This window comes from Anabrus simplex, chromosome 3 (assembly GCF_040414725.1).
Source record: "Anabrus simplex isolate iqAnaSimp1 chromosome 3, ASM4041472v1, whole genome shotgun sequence".
Lineage (NCBI taxonomy): Eukaryota > Metazoa > Arthropoda > Insecta > Orthoptera > Tettigoniidae > Anabrus > Anabrus simplex.
In genome coordinates, this window is record NC_090267.1 from 122,925,617 (window position 1) to 122,953,066 (window position 27,450).

At 39.5% G+C, this 27,450-nt stretch overlaps 1 protein-coding gene across 1 annotated transcript in view; it reads right to left on the minus strand.

The window, feature by feature from the left end:
* LOC136866683 (protein O-mannosyl-transferase TMTC1) overlaps positions 1-27,450 on the minus strand; it is a 1,311,771-nt gene that overhangs the window by 1,031,215 nt on the left and 253,106 nt on the right. The window lies entirely within an intron of this gene.

Consider the following 27,450-nt stretch of genomic DNA (forward strand, 5'->3'; position numbering starts at 1 on the left):
TTATTGCATGAGGTGTGGATGAGAATGTGTGTGTTAGTGGACCTTGGATCCACGACCTCTGTTAGCGTCATCTTCATGGTTATTTTAATGTAAATATGAGTGTACTTTGTGGCCTCAAAGGGTCGTTGCCATCATAGGTATGAATTTGTGATTGTTTCACATTTTACTCGATCGCAGTTTCGTATTTCAAGTTCCGAATATTAGAATCTGATTTCTGAAAATCTTTTATTTATTATTATTGTTATCAATAATGCTATTTTCTCGAGTGAAACATGTAAGATACTTCAGTAACTTGCAGATTTTCAAACACGAATTATGTCTATTTCTAGTTATTGTGAGTTGGTCATTTTATTTAAAGTTTAATTTAACGAGCGCGAGTGCTCTTGTATGTGACCAGCGCGGTATTGTTTTTTGAGAGCGAAAGTAGACGACGACATTTCTATTTGTATGGGATCCGGCAACTTTAGGGTATGTGACATTTTGTGTGATGATAAGTAAGGGGACGCTTTCCTCATTCTTAAAAGCTTGCATTTTAATGTTTGAATAACTTGCCTCGTGTAGACATGTGAGCAGCGTGTGTTAAGGGTTGGACCCCGGATAATTGGTATTTGCTGCAATTTTGGGAGACTGTACCTCCACTTTTGAATCATTCGGCCGTGTGGCAGGTGAGGATGATTTGTGCTTCTACCGAGGAGAGTTTGTATACCGGCCTATTTGTTATTGTATTGGTTATTTGTCCATGTCACTACGGTTGATACTGTGGACGAGACTTTTATAGCACGACGCCCAGATTTTTACTAGTCCTTTATGATATGACCGCACTGAGGATTATTTATGTCATGTAATCTTTTTTAGAGACCCCTGTTGTGTTATGTGGTGAAGGTCTCGAATTTTGTGCCATGCAGTTTTATATTAGGAATCCACGTTGATTTATGCTTGATGTTGTAAGGTCAACCTGATGATTGGTTTTGTGTCAAGTAGGTCTAATCTATTTCAGGAACTACGTTGAATAGGAAGAGATTACTCAAAGTGTGAAATTTTTCATTAATTTTTTCCATCGAGTCTGTGTGATTGAGAGTTGCGTAAATGTGGCATGCTTTTCTTGGTGATGAACGGAAATTATGACAACACGATTTTGTTCTTTGATTTGTGTATATTTTTCCATTTATGTGATTTTTATTGTGTGTGGCCCCGATCCACAGGTGATTTGTGTTCAAGTGGATACTCGTTATCGTGGAGTATATGTTTCGGTAGGATGTTTTACCAACAGTGTATAGTTTATGGGTACCGTTAGATTAGTTATTTTTCACCCCTAAGCACATTATAACACCTTTTCCTTTTAAGATTAGGGACCCCCAATGCAATGTAATCTGTGCAGGAAAAGGGAAATACCCATATAAAGTGGAAATAATGTACAAAACAGCCATAAGCGTGGTGCGTGCAAGCAGGTCACAGTGTTGAAGTGCAAAAGTTCAGGAATATTCTTGCTAAATGTTATGTGTATCGGCATACACTTGACTAATTGTAATATAATATTTTTAGTCTCAAGATGAATTCTATAACCATTGTGAAAGATCTGAATTATGTATTTCTTGTCACATTTTATGGTACTAACCCCACTTCCGACAACCCTAAAGATAATCCCCACGGCTTCTCATTTTCACCCTGGTGTTCTACCTTAAATTAAGGCCACAGTCACTTGCTTGCTTCTCAGTCCTAGCTGTTTCCAATTCTCTCATTGCCAGAAGACCCGCCTAGGAAAGTTTCCGAATCACGAGAATATAATCATTTTTATGTGCCCTTTCGGTAACTTGTGCTCATCATCATTGACAATCTATAAGCCCGTTATGAACAATGCAAGAGACGTGAGAGGGGCACATTAAATAAAAAGCTCTACCGATGCAGTTAGACACATGTTGCCGTAGTCACATTACATGTTATAATGAAGTATCTATGTTCGGAAAATGTTTGTAATTTAAGTACTGATGATGATGGTTGTTGTTTAAAGGAGCCTAAAATGTAGGTCATCATCCTCTAATGGTACGAGATGATCCGAAGTGGATTGATAATTAAAATTTAAAAATAATGATGCAGAAAAAGATAATGAATTTAAAATAATCAAATAATCAGTGAATCTAATTCGCAATGCCTTATTTCCTTAAAAAATGATTTGAAATTAGATGGAAATGGAATAATACATTTCATCAAGTTAAAACTTTAAGAATCTTAAAATTAAAAATACACAAAGACACACTAAAACAGATTCAATAGAATACAACCGTAGATAACAATAAAACATGGGTTAAAACGATAGAGAATTAACTTTTAAACACGGTAAAACATGTCACTATTCTTCATAAAGCGGTTGACGAGATCTGCTGACTGCTCGTCGTCAATTTAAGTACTGTTCGATTTGTTCTACTACCATTCGTCACAAAATTAATTTTCACAGTGCATAAGATTGGACATTTTATTTTCTACAACTTTTACAGTGTATCGTTTATCAAAAGGAATACAGAACTAACGAAGATATTTGAAAATTTCACCGAGCAGAGTGGCTTAGGCCAACAGTGGCTACGGCTTTACCGTGGCTTTACGGCTCTGTATTTGGGAGGCGGTGAGCTAGTATGACTGCCAGCTGCCCTCCGAATGGTTTTTCGTGTTTTTTCTATTCTCGTCAATAACGCGAATGGCGGTAGAGTACCTTTCGTAGGTCAAGCCCACTCACCGCTCATTTTCACACCACGTCAAATCACAAGAGCGAATCTCCTGGCCTAAGAGACGGCGTCACCCTCTAGGTGGCCCATCGCACCCCATCAGGATTGGAATGAAAACATTTTGGGATTCGTTTCTTTTTTGATACTTGTTTAACGTCGTACTAATTCACCAAATCTGGGGCGACGAATGGATAGGATACGGCCAGGAATGGGAAGGAAGCGACCTTGGCTTTAATTAAGATACAGCCCCAGCATTTGTGTAGTGTAAAATTTGGAATCGAAGGGAAACCATCTTCAGGGCTGCCGATGAAGGGATTTGAAACTACTATCTTCCGAATGCAAGCGCTCAGCTGCGCAACCCTTACCGCACGGCCATCTCGCTCGGTTAGTTTGTTTTTAGAACTTACTTGAAACTATGATTTCACTTATCGTGAATACAATTATTTACATTCTAGGTTGTAGTGCCTTTTTCACCGACCTTCCCTACCGATTTCCATTTAATTCTGTTCAACCGTTTCCTCATGATGTACGTGACCATAAGGTGGATAAGGTTCGCAAGATTATGTGGGCCTGTCGCAGGGCCGTCGGAAAGACTTGGGGCCTAGGACCTAACGTGGTCCAGAGGCTCTATATTTCTATTGTACGGCCCACGATCATCTTTGCATCCTTTGTCTGGTGGCCAGGTTCGGAGAGTAAAACAGCGACCACCAAGTTAAACAGTGTCCAAAGACTTGCGTGTCTAGGAATAACAGGGGCACTAGATACTACACAATCATGTGCAATGGAGGCCATCCTAGGTTTTCCCCCCTTACATTTCTATGTTAAGGAAATAGCGGGAATGAGTTTTTACCGCCTCTGGTCACTCGAAGGATGGTCCGAATAGAGGTCATGCTTCAATTCTCACAAGGCATCACCAGACCTGCCCTACGACAATGATGATCGGGGACCTGATGAAGCCTAGTTTTAATCTGAATTATAAGTTCACAGTGGTGATACCCACAAGGGAGGAGTGGGCCGAGGATGCTGGGGCCCGTCTTAGGTCTGAGGGCTGTACATGGTACACAGGTGGCTCGCGGACAGAGACGGGCACAGGCGCCGGGGTCTGCGGGCCTACGACAAGGCTCTCCCTTCCCATGGGTAAATATGCTACTGTGTTCCAGGCCGAAGTATATGCAATACTGACCTGTGCTGTATATATATGGAACATGCCTATACATAGAAGATGCATCACCATTTGCAGTGATAGCCAGGCAGCGTTAAAAGCACTCTGCGCAGCTAGAACATAAAAAACGGTATGGGAAAACCAAAGGATGTTAGATCAGCTATGTGAACTTAGCTCAGTTACCCTATTATGGGTCCCTGAGCACACAGGTATCAGTGGAAATGAAGAAGCTGACAAACTAGCGAAACAAGGCTCAAAAGGTCCTTTCATAGGACCAGAGCCCTTCCTAGGAGTGTCACTCCGAAGCGTGAAACTGGTAATATCCCAGTGGACAAATCAGTCTCATTTAGACATTTGGAAGAGGTTAACCATAGCAAGGCAGGCACGTGAACTTATCAAAGGGCCTAGCCAAAGTTATAAAAAGGTCCTGATAAATTTGAATAGGACCAGAATGCGAATGGTAGTTGGACTGTTGACAGGCCACAATACCTTACAGAGACACCTACACATCATGAAAATCAGTCAGGATCCGATGTGTATAAGATGCGGTAGTGTACCGGTTCATATCCCGTTACAAGATGATAGCTGTATTTTTATTATTATTTTATCTGTATTATTATTATTATTATTATTATTATTATTATTATTATTGTTATTATATCAATATTATTATTTTATCTGTGATATTATTACTACTATTGTAATTATCATTCTTATTCAATTCAATTTTGCAATGCTTGTCGCTTGCATAATTGTAGTTAAATGTATGCATGTATACGTATGTGTAGAATAACACTCAAGACATGTACAGTGAGAATTGTTATATATCAGATGTTGAATATGGCATTGCTATATTGTGCAATACTGCTGACATTTCTGTAAAGTCATCGCCACGTCATGGCTACGTCATCGTGCTCACTTAGCACTGAGCTCATTTCCTTTGAGTTTCTTAGGGAGCCCCAGAGGATTTCACCATTACATGTAATATTTGTCGCGTAGTGGGAGTCGATCATCGCTATTTCTGGAGATTACGTAGGTGTGCCATCCTAACGCCTATATAAGGTGGCTGTATCTTATAGCGTCAGTCATTAGTTAAACGGAAGCTCAACAGTGAAGAAGTCAAATGGATAAGTGGACTGTCATTATTCTACTGGAAGCAGAGGCTACAGTTGGTCATTAAGGGAACGAGATGGAGAAGACTCAGTGAGGAGTTAGTCTTTGGTCATTGAGAGAGTGAGGCCAAAGTTGGTCGGTCACTTAGTTGAATACCATACAGATTTACCAAGAAATCATACGATATGGAGAAGAAGCAGTCACAGGGATACATCACCAAATTAGGAGTGACACATCTACAGTAAACACCAGATTTAAGGAATACGCCGTAATTACACTCAAAGTGTTGAAGGTACAGTCAAGTGAAACAGTGAGGGATATATTTTGTATAAATTGTTAAATGTCCGGTCAAGAAGAATTCAAATTCATGCCTAGTTTCTTTCAGTTGGAATGTCATAATTTCATATTCTCATCTGTTTTATCGCAACAAGACTCACTATTTTTATATATTATTTAAAGAATATATTTTGTTATATCAAATGAATTCATAGTATTATTTCAATGACAGAATTAGATAACCTCAAATTTAATGGGGAAACCGAACGCCAATCTCCTTTTCCAGGAACGTATATGGTATGTTGTCAAAAGTAAGCTTATTACCCCACACCCTAGAGATAGTTAAGATTCTCATTCTATTATTGCTGCACTGAGTGGTAGCTGGCGCGCTTCAAATAGCGTATGTGTAAGTAAGCAGGTAAGAAGTAAGTGTGAGTACAAGGTTCGACGATTGTGTATTTTATTTAATGAATATTAATTTTCATATTTTCCATTTTAAATGCAGATATTCAGATTTTTCAATTTAAAAGCAGTTTTATATGTTTCAAAAGTTAGTGAGATAGTATTAAATATCTTACAGTAGGGAGGAAGAGACCTCCACGCATGTGTTGTGTCAGTGCGAGGCTTTTGCAAGCACTAGACATTGATATCTTGGCTCACATTTTGTGACTTGGAAGACATCAGGAATGCCAACATCCGGACACTGGTATCCTTTATAGGAGCACTAGGACTGGACTAGGCAAACCCATTTAAAGGACACAAAGGGTCTTCACAGACCTGCGTGTGGATCCCTGCGAAGGCAGGACTCACCCATTCTTTATCTATCTATCTATCTATCTATCTATCTATCTATCTATCTATCTATCTATCTATCTATCTATCTATCATGATGTACGTCGGCCCTACATACAAACAGGCAGACGAAAATGAAGAACATTTAATTTTTTCTTATTTTGAACAAAAACCAGTACAATACCTAAAAAACCAAACCAAACCCCATGGCACTACAGCCCTTGAAGGGCCATGGCCTACCAAGCGACCGCTGCTCAGTCCGAAGACCTGCAGATTACGAGGTGTCGTGGGGTCAGCACGACGAATCCTCTCGGCCGTTATTCTTGGTTTTCTAGACCGGAGTACAATACCTAACAATGTTTAAAAATTCTGAGCAAGGTGCAGACAAAACTTTTTATTTTTTTTGTGCAGACTGAAGTCTGTATTCGAGAAATTCCTCCCGGATCCTTCGGTTTAAGGGCTCCAGATTCCTTTCTCAGATGTGCTGAGGATTTTAGCCGTGTCTGGTAACGTCCTCTAGGTCGGGAGCTGTGTGTGATCGTCTTAATACACGTTTTCAATTGCATACAACATGCGACGTTATCAGTCACCAAGAGAATCGCTCAAAGTGAATATATCCCTCCACATAGGCTTGGCGTCAGGAGGGGCATACTGCCCTTAAAATGTTCTTAACACGCATTAGTGTCTACTCAAGATAATTTAAAAATAGACATACTGTTCATAATTTTAACTGAAACCGAGTTCGAAGCGAATAGGATATAAACATAATTAATTTTATGCAATTCTGTGATGTATAGGGACGAGGAATGGATATTGGTTGATGGAGGGTGAGTACTTAATTTTTTTCTGAGGCAGTCAGATCTGATAATTTCTGGACATCGTAAAGAAGGAAAAAGAATTGTATTCACGTCGTTCAGTCATTCATAACCATGATAGCTGGTGGAGGCAATGACCATCAAACGGGATTCGGAAATGCCATTTCACGTCAACCCTCGCACCGTAGTTATTCAAACGGAATCAGTGACGTAAGTCGCTTTCCCCCCGTTTAATTAACACCATTAAGACTAGAGTTATGTTCATCTTAATCCTGTTTTAACGAGTGTACGGCAGTAAATCATACTACGTGATCGCCAGGGCCGCCATCTTTATGACATCTTCAATCTGGGCGCAAGGATGTTTGGGTAATAATTTACACGGAGTTACGTCCTGCTATATTTCATAGGTTATGCTGCAAACGGTGACATTTATTGGTGCATAGGGGCACTGGTGAGTTTCACGCCCATCACAGTACTGGTTGGTTGTGGTAATTACTTATGATTTACACACATAAATTGAATACAAACTGCTAATAGTTCGTATATAATAGGGAAAGAGTTACAGAGGATTGTAGTATTTAATTCATTCCATTTAATGATAGTGTCATAGACTAGCATTATGCTATTTAAACCAATGACATCTCAAATCATTCGATAGTTAACTGGAATTTTAGCACGTTTAAGACTGACACCAGCAGGGGCGTAACGATGTGATGCGGGCCCACCTGCCAAAATAATAAATTTTGGCCCCCTCAAACAAAATGCAAAACCTATAAATAACTTAATATACATTTAATCACAGCAGGTAGAAGTAATGTAATACATTGTAAAGTTGTATAAACAAAGGTATTGTTCGTTATTTTAAGATAATTAAATAATAATATAATATTTGATTGTGCCCATGGTTCAACGGATAAGCCGCAGAGCTGCCAAACTTGCACCGCTGTTTGTGCTTAACTTTAATGCTAGGTAACTACAGAGCCGATACCGAAGTCTCGGTTAAAATGATTTATTCGGTTACAACACAGAAAAATTTATGAAAAATTAAATAAAAACTTGTTCAAAATAGTTTGTAAACATCCAGCCGTACAACTGAAAAGCCTATTATTAACTTCACGCAAAGAGAGCTCGTTCGAAGCGAGTTGACTGATTGTTATTACATAAACTTCTTACTGGCACTATACACTGTTGTAGAGTAAATGTCTACAAAATGTTCTACAAAATTTGTGGACGCCGGGCTGAGTGGCTCAGACGGTTGAGGCGCTGGCCTTCTGGCCCCAACTTGGCAGGTTTGATCCTGGCTCAGTCCGGTGGTATTTGAATGTGCTCAAATACGTCAGCCTCGTGTCGTTCGATTTACTGTCAAGTATGAGAACTCCTGCGGGACTAAATTCCGGCATCTCGGCGTCTCCAAAAACCGTAAATGTTTAGTTAGTGAATCGTAAAGCCAATAATATTATTATTATTAAATTTGTGGGAAATATGATCTCAGGTGCTCCTCATAGCAATAAAGTAAAGTATCAATTTATTTTCGCTGTAATTATTTTAAAATAATTTGGTGCAGGTCCTCTCTGAACAGCGTATCACGGTGTTCCGAGGGATAACAAGGGGAAGCATTTGTTTACAGGTGTTGCGTGTTTCACTCAACACAATAAACTGCTACTAGATTAAATAAAGTGGCAATTTTTCTGCGTACCAATTACAAATATTAAACTATATCGACTGATTCTACAAGATCGACCTGATCATTTCCATGCAGTGACATTAGTCCAGATATACATTATTTTCATTTTTTCTTGGGGAGACCGCGGGACCCTTAAAGGGCTGGGCCCATCTGCATCGAAATCCCTAACGTTACGCTCCTACACACCAACTAAATATGAATCTGTAGTACTGGCGAATGATATTGGTTAAGTTCTGTAATGTTCCATCCACAACATTTTAAAAACGATTTTGTAAATTACTTATTTATAGAGATTTAGCCTGAAAGGGGCTGATAAAAGTATGCTTCTAATAATATTTAATCACGTAACATAACTTCCTTCAGTTTATCCCAGTGTTCCTCGAGGGTCCCTGAAGCCACCAATGTTCATTTTAATTTTGTCCGGAGGTTTCAAGTGGGATGTTCTTTCTGACACCACGTGATTTTGGAGATGAAAATTTCAACCCAGGATCGACCTGGATTCGAAGTACTATTATTATTATTATTATTATTATTATTATTATTATTATTATTATTATTATTATTATTATTATTATTATTATTATTATTATTATTATTATTATTGTCCGGCCCCGCGGTGTAGGAGGCAACGCGTCCGCCTGTCACCCTGCGGCCCCGGATTCGATTCCCGGCCGAGTCATGGATTTTTAATTGTAATGATTAATATCTCTGGCCTGGGGACTGGGTGTTCGTGACGTCCTTAATCTTCCTTTCCTCACACACAACATTCCACACTACCGCCATTCCAATTACACGCAGGTTCATACAATATGGTGCCAGTATGGACAAAAGATCCACATGGCTCGACGTCCCGAACAAATAGCATTAACATTATTATTATTATTATTATTATTATTATTATTATTATTATTATTATTATTATTATTATTATTATTATTATTATACTGGTAATCCTAAAGGCTCAGCTACCGGGAAGAAGATCATATGAAGTAGTATCATCTAGGTGACATGCTGTCGAATTGAATTTGGCCATTCCGATTGCGCTGCTGTCTAGCAATGAAAGTGGAATTTTACTGGACGGTATCAATGAATGAGTTTATTTTGTTTTGTCACGCGACAATGAGAGCGTCACAACGCTAACAAAAATGACAAAGAGTATCATAATCTTTTACTGCTCTTCAAAAAGCGAATATATCCGCCGGGCTCGAACCTCTGATGAACCTTAGATCAATCGGACACACTATCGCTCTTCCACTCGCGCACCTTGAAGGATTTTTTCTAAACTAGATTCATTTTATACAGATTAACCCACAGCGGACATTACTGGCATGCAAAATATGACGACATTGATTGCCAAGATTATTCGTTGCCGTTCAGACATCTAATTCGGCCCCGAGCTAACCCGCACACTCCCGTGGTAACGAACGAATAGACCAAGGTGATGGTCGTGACATGATTTTCATTTTTGCTGTTTGTTTTAACGTCGCGCTAACACAATAGAGGTTTTCGGCACTGTTAGGATAGGTACTGCCCCAAAATTTTCCTGGTGTGAAAATGGTAAGCCACGGAAAATCATATTCAGGCTGCCGAGGGTGGGATTTAAACCAACCATCTCCCGAATGCAAACTCATAGCTACGCAGCCGTAACCGCACGGCCAACTAGCTCGGTGATTATGTTGATAAGCAGTATTAATTAAAATCCACAGGTCAAGAAGATAATGAATCTGACTATCGAAATGAGTAAAAAGGTACGGTTACTCAAAAAATGAGGATGATTTAAGGCCTAGTTTCAAATGCACTGCTATCGTCGAACTAGAAGAATTAAAGATCATAGCCTACCACGGAGACTGAACAATATTCAGCGATGGTCTCGTTTTGACTGACTGTACACAAAACATTGTAGTTCATGAATATCTCCTTTTCTATAGCTCGTATTTGATATAAAATAGGAATTTCCAATGATTTATGTTATTTTACCCTTTTAAGCTGGATGATGATTCCCATCCGCAGGAGCGTATACTTTCATTATTTTAAATGCATTCGAAGGCCTGGATTCAAACTGTGAAAACCTTAGTGAGAAGCAAGTAATAATGTCACTCGCCAAGGTAGTTAGACATTGTATTTATTATTATTATTATTATTATTATTATTATTATTATTATTATTATTATTATTATTATTATTCCAACAAGCTCGACTCATCGACTTACAATTAACCCTACCGGTATAACTGAGGCTTATGGAATACAACCCATTGATTTTCATAAGAAGCGTGATGTCCATGAACGCACAATTCCATGTTCTAAAGAAAAAACGTCTTTAAGAGTGGTGCGTATTAACGTTGGGGCTAGAGGCGCAATAAGCTAGATTTTTATAGTGATTAACGCTGTGATTGAATAACGCATTTATTAACACCGTGACTTCACGGGCGTAGGGGGTTGAATTGCTATTCCGAGGAACCATTTGTAGGTTACAAATATTTTGACTGTCATACTAAACAGACCTTTCTCTGGCAGATCTCTCACATCATGTCCATTAGAAGACGTGTTTGTTTGAAATGCCTCTAGTTATAGGAAGCTCATTTGCGTGTGGTATTGAAAGTAAAATATAATTATTTTTAGAATATTACATTTATTTGTATTAATTCACCATTAAGAACTGATATATGATATATTTTGAATTTTCTTCCCCAGTTCCGGTAGAATAACAGAACACACATTCGTATTTTACAATCCCTCTGCTCAACTTTGAAATAAAGGACCTTCTTCTACTACGATTTTTCTACAAAGTGAAGGGTGTAAAGAGCTCTAAAACCCGTGTAAAATAAATGCATATCTAAATTAAATGTGTCTGTGTGCGTGTGTATGTAAGTGCGTCTTTGAGTGAGAGTGATTATCCCATTTATTTATGAGCTATATATCAATGATCCATGCACAAGAGTTGTGTGATTGTGCACTGTATACAACAAAGTTAAGTAAAAAAGTGTATATTGAACCCATGACCTTTGAGTCGTTAGGAGTCAGAGTTCTAAATTCATTACATGAGGCACCATTTAAATCCAGCGCGCCAGATCATGAGGAGCACTAGTTACATTTTTATTTCTGCCCAGAGGCGACACGTGGAGAACAGGTGGGATATTCTCGTTCTCACGCAACAAAAATTACGTCACTCACATTTGTAGAGTGTGCAGGGATACAATCTAATTTTGTGCGGAACTATTTTTGCTGAAATTCCGTTTTAAGGAGAATTGGTGAAGAAACCGCTGTGGTAAACGTCAGAAATGCGTAAATCAAACAATTTGGTTGTTAATGGTAAAGACTAGGCCGCTAAGTAGCCCAAGAAGGAAAATTACCGAAAAGACGCGCCTGTTTGTTTAAACTCTGTTACAGCGACCAAAATATAGTTCCTAGCTTATGACTAAATTTAAATACTCAAATTTGTTAAGAGAACCCCTTAATGTTTATCATCAGCACGGCTTCTAAACCAAACAATTGCATGTTATTTCAGAATCAGCCATTATTACATTTCCTGTAAGGTAAAACTGTGTCAGCGTACTTTTGGATGTAAATGCAAATGGCGTGGGAGTGGGAGAAAACCTTATAAAACCACGCCGCGCCATTTACGAGTGTCCAGTGTGTCCAGTGAATTTGAGGCAACTCCACGCATTTCAGAATAACATTGCAAATCAGCGTTGGGAAGACTAAGCTCCCAAAAGGGAAGATAGGTTTGGCCGTAGGTGGCTGTAACATCATATCCAAGCGGAGATAGCTTAAAAGGTAGTCGAAGGTATTCCAAAATGTTGAATCATCGTTTAGATGCAGGGTCAGGCAACAGACGGTCATTCTAGTTCCGAAATCATGCAGTTGAATTTGCAAATATCATTGTTGTATTATAAAGTATTGCTTGTACGGATCGGTGGTTCGACAAACGTGTTCGGTCCGTGCAAGGAAGAAACGTGTGAAGTGCATGTATATCTTTTATATGTCATTATTTTCAGATGAATGATATGAAATAATCAATATAAAACATTATGCCCAGGATAGAAACCCTGATGAAAGGAAAATATGTTTTGTAAAGCCACTACCTGCTGGGATGGCTAGATAAGAGAGAGGGGCTTGTGGGCCTATGACGTTGTTAAGGCCACGTACGACTTCCAGGTATGCAGGCTACCCTTTGCAAAATGTATTTGTTTATTTCATTATGCCACAATTTTATTTGTGTATCTGTGACGCACTTTGGTCACACTTTTATTTCGTGGTAATATCAGAAGTATACGATGAAAGGTCATTTTATGTTTCTTGGATAATGGGTAGCGCCGCGAAACTAGCGTGTGAAATGTTGTACAATAGTAGATTTGATAGTTGTAAAAACGAATGTAATGTGTACAGCGGGGTTTCACTTCCGTACATTTATTCCTATATTTGGTGTTTGCCCAAGTTAAGATGTTAATTTATCACGGAATTCTGTTCAATGTAAAGATGCAATTCTCGTAAGTGTAATCCGTGGTTTACCATTTAAAGCAATTGTGTAATAATGATGGAATGGCAGCTGTTGCGGAGCATGCGTCGTAATGTGGTCGAAGATGTAGAGTTTGTCAAGGAATGTACGAGGCGAAACTGGCGTGTGACTTTTGGAAGGGAAGTGTTATTCGAAATGTCCATTAAAATATATTTAGAATTGGTGAGGAGAAAATAGTGGGGAAATTTTTAAGTTAAGTTGTGAATTTCGGTTTTGAAATATTTTGTTGTCAGACTCATATATACGAGGAGAGATGGTTATTTTGTCACAGATGGTTTATGTCACAGCATAGTGGATCGTTTAAGAGAGAGAGGTAGCAAGTGGCTCAAGTGTTGCAGAGTTAGGAGGAAAGGTGGCTCAGGTGGTTGAAATCCTGTAGTGCTGAAGTGATATTTGTTGCCGGGACTTTTCATTGCTGGAAACCCAATGATTTATTTTTGTAATTTAATGGTATGGGAATAGGGTCATTCCATAGTTAGAATCTGACGCGAAGCCGTAGGACGTGGTGGCTAGGAACATTTCAAGTGACGTTTTAAATAAAATCCTTTCATATATTCTATATTGGTTAAGTATTGTCTTTCACGCGAGTTGTCAACGAGGTGAGATTTCATTTTGATACATTTAGAAAAGATAACGTGTTTGCTTTCATAGAGGTAACGAGAAGAGTCTTCGTTCTAGGTAGAGCGACCATCTGTTCCAGCGAGCGAGCCAGCTCATTTGTAAAAAAGGAATTGTAACTGAGATTTTGTCATTGATAACAAATGTTTGAAAATATATTTCATTACTTAAGAAGAGAACCCTTTGGTAGAGAACTTTTGATTCATTATAGGTGCGACGGAAATGATACGATGTTGTGTTATGTTGCAAATAACCATTTTCAGGGGTGGCAAAATTTGAGAAGCTATAGTAATGTTGCTTAGTTTTGTTGAGGATTGTCCAAGGTCTTGCGATTATTTTATTTGAATATCACGATAGCTTGTCAATCCGTACAGTTTGTGATGGATGAGGTGTTGTTGTTGGTTACCAAAGCACAATTGTGTGTTCGTGTGGGTAGGTCATAACTGTGGAGCACATACTGGTGCAGTAGTCCATCCACCCTTGAGTTTGGGTGAGGTGCATTACGCCACTTGAGTCCCATTAGCATGGAATCATGTCGGAAGGAGGTATCGGACTTAGTCCAATGGATGACCGTAGAAGTTATAAGAGTTTAACATTGTTGTTTTACTTTTGCGTTTCGTGTAATTTATGCAAATTATAGAATTTAAGGTTAGGATTATCCAAGCTAGTGTCTCAACAAAAGCCGGCCCTGTGATGTAGAGGTAGCCTGTCGCCCGTAGGCCTCGGGTTCGATTCTCGGCCAGGTCAGGGATTTTTCTCTCAACCCGAGGGCTGGTTCGAGGTCCACTCAGCCTACGTGATTAGAATTGAGGGGCTATCTGACAGTGAGATAGCGGCCGCGGTCTCGAAAGCCCAGAATAACGGCCGAGAGGATGCGTCGTGCTGACCACACGACTGCTCGTAATCTGCAGCCCATTAGGCTGAGCAGCGGTCGCTGGGCAGGCCAAGGCATTCTCAAGGGCGTTAAGTGCCGTGGGGTTTGGAATTTTTCGGTTAGTGTCTCAATAAGTATTAGTGTTATAACGTAAGCTTGTTGAGTGACGTAATGAAATAAACAAATGGTACCGGTAGTTACGAACATTTCCTTCGTATTACAGTTGCAAAACAAGAAAGCTGTGAGAGTAAACATAGAATGTTTCTGGTAAACGTGTCCAAGTGATAACGTAACTTTATTTGGAAACAGTTAGTGAGATTAAAGAAACCACTTCGTCCGGGATAGACAAATTTGTTGTTTATTAGGATTATGAGAGCACTTCATTTCTTAATTTGTTAACTTAGTAAAATCGTATTTTGAGAATTACCTTAAAACCAAGTGACTGACTTGAAAATGTATTCTGGAAATCTTAGTTTAATTTCCTCTGAAAATTTAACCAATTAACCTGACGATTAATGGGACATGTCCGATAGCAAGGGACGTTACTGCCACAAGTTTTGTGAGCATTTGTTGTAGTTTTTTGACTTTGATTTGCTGAGCACCAGATGTGCTGGGGGATTTACTAACTTGGAAACCTTGGTCATCAACTACTTTAAGTTAACTGTGTTCAGCCTTCAGCCTAGACATTTGGATGGTCATGGAGTCATCAACCTCAGTGGCTTAGATTAGAGCCATTTGCCATCATAGCATCATTCATCTTGCGGTCATCATGCACAATGAATTTAACGTAAATCACAAAGTTAGACGTCGGTCCATGACATAATCGCAGGTCACATCGATTCAATTAATGGTCCATGCCGTACAACCACTGTGTGGCACATACCGATCGGACAGCCATAATTATACCAAGAGTCCAGAGTTCGTATTACGGGGGTTGTATTATCAAGAATCATTATGGTGGTACATGCAGTCTCACATGGAGGCCGATCTTAGGGATGTCCACATTTTATCTTATTCTTAAATTATGACTGTGGTTTCTAGTAAGGTTGCCCCTCAGATAATTGAGTTAAGGTCTCCAAAGCTAGCGTCTCTCATGATCGTTGTTATTTTTCGTTTGTTTCTGATGGATGGGCATGCGTTCGTCGATCAGCTGTTGTAAAATGTCACAAGTGTTCAGATGTCGTTTCAAGTGGTCAATAAACCTACACTTTTAAATCGGGTCCACTCATTGTAGGCATTAGTTTTAAATTACTGAAACCCACCTCTTACCTAAGAAAGTGACGAAGAACCCGTAAGTGACCCAAGAGAAATATCTCATGCCGACTGCTGATAGGTAAGGAAGGCAGGTATCCTTCGAAGGGCCTTAAAGTGTTTAGTAAATAAGCCATAAGTAAAAATTTTGTATTAATTTCTTTGCTACTTCTCTGAATTATTTTTTCTACTCGTATGTCACCTGTAATTGTACATTTTTCTGTTTCTTATTTTAACATACTTCCTTCTTATTTCTCTTTTGTCACCGTGAAATTTCTGGCATTATGTGGTTTTCATGGAATTCTTTGTTTTACTTTTGTTATTGTTGTTGGTTTCTTTTCAATTACCTTTTCGTCGCACCGACACAGAGAGGTCTCATGCTGACGATAGGATAGGAAAAGGCCTAAGAGTGGCGGGGGGGGATGTGGCCTTAATTGTCTGATGCGAAAATGGGAAACCACGGAAAACACTTTCAGGGCTGCCGACCGTGGGGTTCGAACCCACTACCTCCCGGATGCAAGCTCATAGCTGCGCGCCCCTAACCGTACGGCCAACTCGACCGGTTATTGTTGTTGTGATGTAAATTATGTTTTAATTTTACTTAGTTGTCATACTATTGTAAGTATTACCACCGGGATATTTCCCAATAATAATGCTATTTGCTTTACGTCCCACTAACTATTTTTACGGTTTTTGGAGACGCCGAGATGCCGGAATTTTGTCCTGTAGGAGTTCTTTCACGTGTCGGTAAATCTACCGACACGAAGCTGAGGTATTTGAGCACCTTCAAGTACCACCGGACTGAGCCAGTATCGAATCTGCCAAGTTGGGGTCAGAAGGCCAGCGCCTCAAACCGTCTGAGCCACTCAGCCCGGCGGGATATTTCCCAATTGCAATTTATTTAATATTAATAATAATGGTAATGATAATAATAATAATAATAATAATAATAATAATAATAATCATCATCATCATCATCATCATAACAATTTGCCCCTTGCGGGAATGTGATCATACATATGTCTGATAAATATATTATAAAATCGGCTGCTAGGTAACATTGTCTAGCCATCCATTTATATCTTACATCACAGCCTGTTACACTTCCCATCACACATTTTGTGACATTTTGTGACGCTAACTTCAGTAACACAAATTTTCAGATGACTCCAAGGCATTAGACACATTTACATCAATAATAATAATAATAATAATAATAATAATAATAATAATAATAATAATAATAATAATAATAATAATAATAATAATAATAATAATATACTGATTCTTATTTCTACCTATAAATTTAAATTTAACCAACGGAGATAGCAGTAATGTGGGCTGTACCGTTTATCTATATGCGATCCATACATTTTCAATAAAAGTTATTGGAGAAAGTAAATACGTAATAAATAAATGATATATTTAATCATATCATACATAACTAACTAGGAAACATTGGCTTACCCTGCTATACGACACTACACCGCAGTGAAACTAAATTTCTCATCAGATAACACCTGATGGTATATGTCATTCCCGTCCTTGTTTATTCAGTATATTTACACATTTCACCAAATAGAACATGCTTAAGCTAATATCCAGAACAAATTTCATATTTGGAACTGCCATAAACACGCACAACACTATTTGTGTTTGAACAAGCCTTGCGCCTCCCAACTAATACATGCGCAAGCACGTGCAGAATGCTGCTGCTTTGCCTGTCCTATCTGCTTTATACGGCACCTCTCAAGCTCGCATTCCTCTCATGTATCTGTCGTACATGTGGCAAGCCACATACGGAAGTAACCGCGAGGCATCTTTTGAGAGGAACCTTATGTGGTTTTACTCCTTCATTGAGCTGCTTCTCAACTCTCTGTGAATACGTGTAGTCAGAAACATTCACCGCAGCTTTGACTGCACACAAGGAAATGATTAAAGCTACCATCGTCTCAATGGCAGCTTTAGAGTTCAGAAAGTACTGGCAAATCAGAAGTGCTCTTTTCTATGACTATCGAAGAAATCGTGTTCCTCAATACATTACAAAAAAGTAAGCCCCTCAGTAGCTCAGAAGGTTGGTATTACCATACCGCGAGTTCAAATCTCGAAAGATGTGGAGGAGAGATTGTGTGTTGGATCGGTTTCCTCCAGGATCTCTGGCTTCATTCTATCAATTTCATTTCAGTTGCTGTTGTCTTTGGTGTTGTTGCTCTTTAGATCACCGGTTGATTGATTGATTTAATGCAAACCTCCAAGCTAACTTCATCTTTGTGTAATTATTATTCTACACATTTCCTTAGCTTTCTCTTACCCTTCTTACTTCTACACTTCTTTAAAAGAAGTAATTATGCAGATTCTGGGTTTCTTAAGATATCCTATCAAACTCCCTCTTATCGGATCAAATTTTACAAATGGTTTACATTTCACCAGCTTGATTCAGCATCTTTTTATTCGTGATCCGATGTACCAATCTCTCCTCCAATTCTCTTTGCCAACATTACATTTTAAAGACTTCCATGTTCATTCTATCTACATTTCTTTCACTAGCAGTAATTGTCTAACTGTAAGTTCTCATTACATATAACTCCATGCACATCAATGTTTTCATAAACATCTTCGTAATACGAATATATACGTCTGTCAAAAAAGAAGCCATCCTCGTACAGGCCATGAAGGCCTTTGGAGGGGTGGATAGTAAAGGCTTCTACTATCAGTAATTTCGGCACTTGGTAGCGTAAAACGTGGTTAGCTCTAAGCCCGGCCGCCTTTGCTTCCGGGAAAGAACGTAGTTCTCATTTTTGGGGTAGCCTGAGTGAACCTCAGTGGAACTCCGAAAATGGAAGTCACGTTTCTTAAATGATTCGACTTTCTGACAGGGAATCGAACCTACGTCCTTCCGAATGAACTGAGCACGCCTTTACTGCCTCGCCCAGGCAGCCGCTTTATCTATGGCTGAGCTGTTAATATTTCATTTCTCGAGCTTGTCTTTAGGATGTTGTGCTCTGTTATGAGAGAATAAGTCCTAATATCCAAATGATTCTAAAAATTACAGGCCAGTATCTCTTTTGTGCCATACTTACAAGATTATGGAGAGGTATCTTACACAGACTTATGGACAAGATAGTGTCACTTCTGATTTCATAGCGAGCCAGTTTCAGGAAAGGATAGAGTTGCACAGCCCAGGTACTGAAACTAACTCAGCAGATAGAAGAATTCATCAAAGGCAACAGATCACAGGATCTTCCGGCAGCTTACGATACTCCTAATCATTATCTTCTGGATAAGGTCTATAACATTCTCGAAGGACTGGCATCTTACTTGTATCAGAAGAAACGTGCTTGATAAACGGAGTGTCTTAGCTGGTTTTCAGGGGCAGAGAAGTATATGGAAAGTACAGAAGAATGGGCTGACACAAGGGAGTATACTGTACTTGCACGATCGCTGTTCAATATTTCTCAATGTTTACACCAACGATTAACCATTATCTGATAGAACAGAAAATTTTATCTGTGCCGATGATCGAGCCATAACTGTTCAAGAGGCGGATTTCCAGTTCGTCGAGCAGAGGCTGTCACACACACACACACACACACACACACACACACACACACACACACACACACACACACACACACACACACACACACACACACACACACACACACACACACACACACACACACACACACACACACACACACACACACACACACACACACACACACACACACACACTAAACATCTGTTACAGTATGTGTTGTTGTTGGGTATTCAGCCCGAAGGCTGGTTTGATCCTCTACAGCTCCACCAACAGCTGCCATAGATAGCCTAGGTGTCACTGAAGAGGCATACTAGGGAAATGAGGAGTGAGGTAGTTTCCCGTTGCTTTCCTCACTGAGCCAGAAGTTGCTATTACATGTCAGTCTGCCAAGCCCACTGAAATGCATGCACCAAACCACCCTATGAGCGATATTTTCACACCATTCATAACAGGGACTGGCTGCATAAGGAATGGCGTTACTAGCATCGCTCATACCTCGGTCACTTTCATACTGTCAAAGCCAAGGATAAGACTGAGACGGGTCAATGAATGTAACAAATTTATTCTATCCCATACCAGTGGACATAGTGCGCTGTAAGCACTACATCCTGCCAGCAAAGGCGTTGTTACAGTAAGAACGAGCTAAAACCTAATCCATTCAATATGCAGACTTGTGCCTTCCGTCTCAAGAACAGACAGCCTTTTCGAGCTTCGAAGGTCGGTTTGGGAGGAATTCCACTGGAACACTGTGGTACCACCAGTTAGCAGGGAGGTAGTCTTGACCGTGCCTTGGCACTACACGAACGTCAAACAGAAAGCGGCTACTTAAAATAACATCATACGAACGTTGACTGGAATAACATGAGGTGCACATACGGAATTAGTGAATACATCTGCCCTTAAGCTGTGTTATTCGGTAGCGTAATATGCATGCCCAGTTTGGTATAAATCCGTCCATGCTAAAACCGTAGGTGTGGCACTGAACGAGACATGTCGAATTATCATTGGCTGTCTGCGTCGCACACCTCTTGAAAAGCTTCGTTGTCTTGCCGGTGCAGCACCTCCCCAAATCCATCGAGAAATAGCTGGCAGGAAACCAAAGAACGAGGCAATAATATCCCAGAAACATAGCTTGTTTGGGCATCACTCAGCTTGCCTCCGTCTTAGATCAAGAACGAACTTCATAATATGTACTGAGGCACTTGCAGGTACATCACAGTAAGCAAGCATTCAAGAGTGCCTGGCAAGAAGTCAGAATGGTTCATACTTGATGGACATCTCAATTTTGATCACAGGGCAGACTGGATGACTTAGAAATCATTCGACAGTCGGCGTTCAGTGCGTAACGAGATGTAGAACAAACCTGATGAAGTGGGGATTTAGTGCGAATTCCACTTTGTTTGAATGTGGAGAAGAATAGACAACATGTTGTACAAGCACAGTGAGTTTTTATTAAGGCAACACCAAATGCACTCGAAGTAGCCAGCGTTTGGTCCACAAACGTGCAATCCTGTTACTACATAATCTAGTCCATGTAGTATTTTTACAAAGGGCACTAGGAAAGTATTGCAATCTGAGTGAACGCTTTAGACTTTTTCAACATAAATTCCACCACACTCAATACACTTCTCCATACGTCGAAACCAATCACTGAACCAACTCTGCCACTTTTCTTCAGTTACATTTTCACACTCTTGATCCCATGATGCCAGAAGCTCTTCGTCGGATGCAAAACACCGCCCTTTCAGCTTCATCTTCACTTCTGGGAAGAGTGCGAAGTCACATGGGGCAAGATCAGAACTGTATGGAGGCGGATCAAGCACAGTCAACCCTGATCTGGCAAGAAAAACCATTGTTACATTAGCACGATGTGCTGGAGCATTGTCGTGATGCAGAAGGCAAGTGCTGAGCCGTGACCTTGGACGGAGCTGCTTGAGAGCCTGGATGACCTGAGGCAGACAAGTCTCACTATACCACTTCGTAGTAACTGTCCTTTGTGTTTCTAGCACAACCCGTTTAGTGAAGAGTACTGCAATCATCCTTTTCTTCAGTGACCTTAACTTTCGCACAGTCACAGGAGTACCCTCACCTTCAAACAGCCACACCTTGTTCTGGGATGTTATTGGGTCATCGTAATAATAAAGCCAAGTTTCGTCACCTGTAACGATGCTATTGACGTTACGCGAAGTCCCATTTTCAAACTGTTTTAGCATTTTTCGGCACCATTTCAGTCGATGTGCTCTTTGTTCCTCTGAAAGTGAATGGGGCACCCAGAGGGAAGAAACCTTTCTAACTTGGTCGTGTAGAATTAAATGAATAGCTGGTGCAGGGATATGGAAGGTCTATTCTACCTGCTGAAATGTCAACTGCCTCTCTTGCTGCAATCTTTTCCTCACAGCTTCAATGTTTTCCTCAGTCACTGATTCAGACCGTCGCCCAGAACGAGGATCGTCTTCAACCCCAAAATTTCCCCTCTGGAACTCTTTGTACCAGCGGAAAATTGTTGTCCGATGTGGACAGTCTTTCCCCAGCACAGGAGTAATTTCCTCCAGGCACTGGTCAACAGTTAATCCACGAGCAAAATTGCACGATATTCACCTTTAGACCACACTGACATCTTGACTTGCTTTCAATCCCACTGCTTGGTAACAACTGGTGTGAAGGTCACGCCTTGCTATCTTCTAGACCGGTTTTCAACCCTCTTTTCATCCCTCACCATAACAGGGGTGTCCAGCCAACCGTTTTTGCGCACTGCAGAACTTTCCTATTGCCCTTTGTACAAGTATTTTCTTAGTGTAATATATACATAGCTTCTGACACAATAAGTAAGTAAAAACAAGTTCGGGTTTGGCTACATTTCTTATTCTTATTCTTTCTATAATTAGTTATTCTAATTAGCAAAATCATGTATATACTTTCCTTTAGAATTCCCTTCCTCATCTCATATTTTCTGCATAACCCGATTTTATTCGACGCATCCCATTACGGTTTTTCTTGATTGTGCTCTTGATAGTGCTCCTTTCCCGAGACTATGTTCAATCCGGTCATATTCACTCCGGCGTTTGTGAAATGCACCTCTAGTGAGTATATGCATCTAACTAATATCTCATTATCTAACTTTGCACTTGTATGGAATCAGGTTATGTGAACTAGTATATTATGAAGAAAACATTATAATAAAATTCGTTTTATCAACTAATAAAATAAGACATCGATGTTGTGACAGAATTTATAACACGAAGAAATTACCACGGAAGAAGATAACAAGTCGGACGGTACGCACACGAATGAGATATTTTCAAAAACCAAACCCCATGGCGCAATAGCCTCGAAAGTCCATGGCCTACCAAGCGACCACCGCTCAGTCCGAAGGTCTGTAGATTACGAGGTGTCGTGTGGTCAGCACGACGGATCCACTTAGCCGTTATTCTTGGCTTCCTAAACAGGGGTCGCCATCTCACCTTCAGATAGCTCCTCAGTTGTAATCACGTAGGCTGAGTGGACCTCGAACCAGCGCTCGTGTGCAGGTCACGAACTGGCAGACAGATCTGCGTGTATGAGAAAGCTGATACAAGTGCTAGCCCAGAATGTTATCATACAGCACAAACTTGGACGGGTGGACATTATACGTTCATAAGTACGGTACACAGTGCAATACATGTATATAATATTTCATATAAGGTTATTCATAATTAAATGTGTTCAATACGGCGTTTGCATGAAATGCGCGAAACACCATGGTTTGTAATCATCATGTAGCAGGATAATAAATCGTTACTTTAAAAGTTGCCATAAGTAATGGATTACTCAATAAAAGGCATTAAGGTGGGGAGGGTGTGGGGCTTAACATGCTCAACGCTCCTATTACGGATTATGAAGGAGAATAATGCCGAAAACTGTGCCGCTTCTATATCACTTCTGTAGCAAAACGTCATTGTTTAAACAGAGGATTATAGGCTCCTCAGGTAATCGTGTTGATACAAAAGTACACAAATTCAAATATGAACTAATAATGTTTACAGTGGGCTTTACGTTGCACCTACAGAGATTGGTCTTATGGCGACGATTGGATAGTAAAGTGTTAGGAGTAGCAATGAAGCGGTAGTGGACTTAGTTAAGGTACAGCCCAAGCATTTGCCTGGTGTGGAAATGGGAAACCACGGAATACCATATTTTGGACTGCCGACAGTGGAGTTCGAACCCACTATCTCATGAATGCAATCTGATCGCTAAGTGACCCAAACCACGTAACCATTCGCTCAGTATCCTGCAGAACTTTCAATATGTACAGAGTTTCCATACAGCTATTATTAACGCTGATATTTGACATTTACTGATATGACCCATTTAATGTTGCTATGTCACTGGATACTAATTCAAAATTGTCGCCATAACACATATCTGTGTGGGTAAGATGTAAAGCAAATAGCAAATTTAAAGAAAAGCTATTTCAAAATTATATAGCCGGCTATCCTTGAACGTAACCCTAGTAGGTCCAAGCTATTAACATATCGACTTTGAACCAACGGCGGCACTTTGTGCTCGTATAAATTTCGCGTTCAATAGTTATTTTTGGACTGACAGTATCGAAATCTTTAGATGACAAATATAACTATTTTGATTAAAATCCATTCCACACTAGTTGCAGATATATTATTGAAATATTAACCTAATAAGAAAAGAAAGAATAAAACATAATAATTTCTATTGTATATTTACTACTGAGATATACAGTAGAGTCTCGCTCATCCGACCTTCGCTTATCCGACATTCCGTGTTATCCGACACTGGTAGATTTAATTTGAACTTTTGCTGGAGACTAAATTCAGGCACACCCGCTGTGGAGGGTGCGACCATGGGACAAACACTGGCCTGACCGCTGGCGGTAGGACAGTTTTTTTTTTTTTTCTCAAGGACAGGTGCAGTGAGTCTTCAGTTATTGTTCATTGTAGTATTGTTTGGGTGCGGATGTTATAGTTTTCATATCCTCTATGAGTATAGCGAGTAAATGGAAGAAAGTGATTGTTTCTATGGAAGACAAGTTGAGTGCATTAAAGAGACTGTACAAAGGGGAAATTCTTCAAAATGTGGCTTCAGGTTATGGTATTGGATGTGTTACAGTGGGAGACTGGAAAAACAGCCACCTTTCCTCAACACTTCTTCTCTACCAGAGCAGAGAAGAAATGAAAAATCTTAGTACGAAAAAGTAAGTGAAGCACTATTTCTTTGGTTATCTCAACACCGGGAAAAGGGCCTGCCAATATCTGGCCCCATTCTGCAGAAAAAGGCTGTGTATTTCCAGAAGAAGTTTAATGAAGGGGACCCTAATTTTCCTGCCGGTGCTGGGTGGCTTGTTCGGTGGAAAAAACCGTACGGCATTAGGCAGCTTAATATCTGTGGAGAAAAGTTTCTTTTCGTAAGTCATTTGGAATGTTTTCATTCAATACTCCATGTACTGTACAATTGAATTGATAATTCAATAAACAGAGTACCGTAAAACATGTCCTTGGTTTAGTACTCGAGTATAGCCTTCCTGTTTGTTTCAGTTAATTTTCAAAGTTATTCTGTATTATCCGACATTTTCGGTGATCCGACGTACTCCAGGTCCCGTTTAGGTCGGATACTCGAGACTCCACTGTATTTACATTCTTACCAAAAATGAGCACAGAAATTACCTCTGCAATTTGGTCACTTTTATAGTATTTAACAGTAAAATCTGACATCTTCAACAAATATTCACTCTTTGTGAACAACCTCTGCACTGTTATGGCAATGTACGTGATTACTGAAGAAATTTAGTCTGCCTTACATTCATGGCAGACACACTCTTTTTTCTTTGCTATTTGATTTACGTCGCACCGACAGAGGTAGGTCTTATGGTGACGATGGGATAGGAAAGGGCTAGGAGTGGGAAGAAAGCGGCCGTGGTCTTAATTAAGGTACAGCCCAAGCAGAAGAAGAAGGAAAAAGGAAAAGAAGACTTCAATTACAAATAGAGTTGTTTTGCGATTTACCATGGTAGATGATGTAATTGACAACAGTAGACTTCTGCAAGATACTGTACCTATCAATCTATAAAATCAAAATTGAGTTTGTTTGTCCGTTATACAAATCTACACGCCTCCAGTGAACAGTACCAAAATTTGCACCAAGGCTCATGTGGCACTCGGACGTGTCGTACAAATAGTTATATCGTCAAATATTTAATAAAATAAAATAGGTAATAATATGTAATAATCGGGTTTTATGTGGTGACGCCATTTTTTATACTAAATCTCTTAAATGAATATACTGGACACACGAAAAGCTTGGAACTTAGAATAGCAAGGAATATCGTCAAACCTCATACAGAGGTACAGGACTAAACTCTTCGTTGGCACTTCCCTGCATTTTGCTCTATAATACAATTTAGGGCTTTATTCTCTGGAAAAGTAACTTAAATCCCATAAATGAGTCGGACGGGTTGTGAAGGTAGTTATAACGTCAAAGATTACATAATACTGGTCATAACATGTGATATATGGGCAGAAGTATTTATGTGTTAATGCCATGTTTTATACCAAAATTCTTAATGAATAGACTGGATAAACGAATAGCATCGAACTTAAAGTAGCAAGGAATATCTATGATAAAATCTCACGATTTATTCTCTGGAAAATTAACCTCATTTTAATTTAATAATTGCTTACAAGTGGCGGATTTTACACTGCATGATATAGCATGGCACTCGAAGTACCAAGGAATGTCTATGATACAATCTAGTCATTTGTTCCCTGGAAAATTAACCACAATTTCTTAAATAACGAATGATTGTTTATGCGCAACGTATTTTGTTTTAATTTATGTCATTTTTAAATGAATAAATCAATCGATTGCAACCTGCTTACCTTCAAAATTGAATTATGGACACATGCAAGTAAATTGAAAGACATCTTACAAACAATGCCATATCCAGGAATTGTTTTCGGAGGATGTTAGGATTTGGTGCGTGGCGGGGGTTGCTTTGAAAAGAAAAACTATAATAAAACAGATTTTACAGAAAGAAAAGTTTGAGTTTTAGAGCAGTACCTTTTACAAGTGAACGGGTGAAGTGGAAAGGTAAATTCATAGCGGTCTGGCGGGCAGAGCACGCTTTAACACGTGCGTGCAGTGCGACACAAAGATTTGTTTATAAATATAAGTAACAATATGTTTCACTGTAAGTGTTAGAAATATTTAGTGGTTTGATTCACTTTTAAAACCTTCTAGCGGCTCTACTAACGAAATATTTCTGTATGTTTACTGAAATCGATTTTTATGGTGCAAAACATATTAAGAAAATAAAAGCCGAACAATCCATATATCTCACCAGAATTAAAATTTTCATTTATGTTTTCAGTAAATTGAAGTAAATTCATAGAGAAAAATTTAGAGCTGGGACAGATTTTATAGGGACAAATGCGGCCGGGCGTATAGCTAACCACTCTGCCCACCAAGTGCCGAGGTTATGGATTGTGGAAGCCTTTACCTTCCACCTCTCTAAGGGCCTTCATGGCCTGTACGAAGATGGCTTTTCTTTTTACTTTTTTACAGATTGCATAGGTTAAATTTAATTGTTGATTTTGAAGATGCTCCTTTTTATAATATTTCTATTTTATTGTAGGCTATTTCAAAAACAGTGTATGCTGTTTGAATTTAGCAAGTTAAATTTAATTATTTCGAAGGGGGTTCGAAGCCCTCTAAACTCCCTCTTGGGTACGGCCTTGCTTACAGTTATTTCCTCTTTACGGTATCTTTACCACAGCGGCACATTGCAGCAATTGGAAAGTCTGCTCTGCATCTTTCACCTCAACTCCATCATGAGGGGAAACTATAGGAAGGATTAAATTGGGAACTCCGTAGTTCTCTCATGGTTATTTATATGTAGCTTGCTCCAGGTTTGGAACTCCCAATGAATTCATACATTTACGCTCCAGTAAAGTGACACGTGATGTTATTTATCCTACGGCACTGTTTAATGATTTCACAATTAGAAAAGAGACATAAGTCCGCCTCTGTGGTGTAGTGGTTAATGTGATTAGCTGCTAACCCCCGGAAGTCACGGTTCAAT